Here is a 2,390-nt window from a genome sequence, read left to right as displayed (position 1 = left end):
TTGATCGATCGCCGTTAACGCAGATGATCCGATCCGGATGACCTATCCCCGACTGCCGCTGTCGCCCGCGACGGGTCTGACACGCCATCCGACCGGTGTGGGGCGCACCGTGCACAGGCGCACAGGCACAGCCAATGAGCCAACTGGATCGGACTCGCGGCCTGATGGCCCGTCGTCAGGAACGGGGGAGGATGGCTGGCTGGTTGTGTGGTTGGTGGCGGAGCCGAGCGCCGGTCTCTCCCCGTCTCCCGCTCGCGCTCGCGCGTCCTGCTCTGCTCTCGGTGCCGCGCCCGCCTCTTTCGTTGCCATGCCGGCAGCCGGCCGGTGGTGCGGTGCCGTGGTGGCAAAGTGCCGAGTGGAGTGGCGAACACGACCAAATGCCCTGCCCAGCCACTGCATCTCTGCATGGCGCCTCCGCCTCCGCGCCACATCCATCTCGCGTCGCCGTAACCAACAGTTCGCGTGTAACCTCCCGTGGTTTCCGCTAGTTTTTACTGTTTTTTCCCCACGCGGCACCGCAAACAAAAAGGCTCTGGTTTTCGTTCGGCAGCCCGCGTGCAGGTGACGCACGGGGTCGCGGGGGTCGCTGAGCTAGACCGTGGAAAGTGGAAACTGAAGTACTGCCGTCTCAAGGCCGGATCACGTCATCCATCCACGGGTCCGAGACCCTTCCCATCGTCACAAAAGGGTCCTCTCAGTCCAAGCGCAACCAGACAGCACGAGGATGAGCCCCATCTGAAAAGTCATGTTCCATGTAGACCTGTGCAAGTTAAGACCGTAAATTTCTACAACGCAGATCTCTCCCACTTCAAATGTCCCTTTCAAGGACTTGCTTTTACAGTATATACTAGCCAATACCATTCATGTTTAGGCTCCTTTCTAGCAAAACCATCTCTTTTTCTGATGACTCCTATGTAAATGTAAGACACACTGCGAAGCTGCTATCTCGCTACCTCTCTCTTCCAGATGGCATCCAAGCCTACGTGTCTCTGTAAGATATATATCTGTACACGCTGCTGGTGCGTTGGGCAAGGCCGTTACGTAGGTTGTACTAGTAGTTAGCCGGCAGTCGACATCCACAAATATGATGGCGTGTGTGGAGCTGCTTCAACTTGCTCGCTTTTGATTGGACAGTGGAATCGCGTCCGTGTATGTATGTGAGTAATCTCGCTCGCTGTCTTGTCACGATTTTATCCGGATAGGTGATCCATCCGTCGCATTGCTGCTGTGTTTGTTCTAGACTTCTAGTAGGTGCGCTGCCTTCCAAACCAAACTGCAGCCACCTTTGACACTGACGTGATCATCAATTCATCATCGTGTATACAAAAACTACCCACGAAAAGCGAAAAGTAATAACGTGCACAGAACCAGTTAACAGGACGTGTCTAACTTCGCCAATTGCCTAAACCCAGCTGCCCTGCCGTAAGCCAGAATCCATGCATGCATGTGTTTGCTGAACTAAAAAAAATCGCTGGTGTTTCGTTCTACCTGCAATGCACCCACGCCAACAGTTTGTTTGTTCGACGCGTTCAGAGGTAGCTACGATTGGTTGTCTAACGCCACTATCGACAATTGACTAGAGGCTTGTTAGCCCGGGCACATCTTGTTGCCGGTGCGAGGTGCACCGTACACACTAGGCCACTTTGGCATATAGCAAAGAACTTGTGTGCGGCTTTTAGCTGTATTTCAGGAATCAGGAAGCTGGATTAGGGCGATGCAATCTGGAGCTCTAGGACTAGAAGAAGTTGATGTCATCTTTCACTAAGACTTTCAGAGACCACATGTTCATAGTACTATCGTTGGAGCAAAGCAATGAAAAGATGGATGATACGCATACGCATCAACTAAAGACTTTCAGTGACCTCAGGACACAAAATAATTAAGCTTCACGATGCAGGATTTCAAAAGGATAGATAATGGAATAGGACACATAAAACAATACTAATAACCAATGCATCGAAGGCACTACACATAAGGAGCCGGATATAACAGAGTCAAACACATCAACAGATCTGAGAATCCATTACAGAGTACACACTAATCCAAAATGATAGTTGTAGCAGCAGATGCTAACGAAAATATATAAACAGTGTCCAAAGTTTTGAGTATCACTGAACATATTGTTCCAAGTCATTTATGTAATACTAGCAGATAGCAGTGCGAGTCATAAGCAAAGCATGTGTCGTCTCCGCTGAAGTAAAAGAGCGGATGCGTTTCAGGCTCCTCTTTTGAGTCGCAGGAGGTGCTGCTTCCCGGCGTTGTGCTGCTCGACGTTGAGGCCGCTGGAGAGGTGCACGTCGCACACCTTGCACCGCACGTTCATCTCCCCGGCGAGGTAGGCCACCCGGTTCCGGTGCTTCCGCCCCTGCTCGTGCTGCTTCAGGTGCCAC

Source organism: Sorghum bicolor, chromosome 1 (assembly GCF_000003195.3).
Source record: "Sorghum bicolor cultivar BTx623 chromosome 1, Sorghum_bicolor_NCBIv3, whole genome shotgun sequence".
Lineage (NCBI taxonomy): Eukaryota > Viridiplantae > Streptophyta > Magnoliopsida > Poales > Poaceae > Sorghum > Sorghum bicolor.
The sequence above is the reverse complement of the archived record's forward strand: the minus strand, read 5'-3'. Positions refer to the sequence as shown.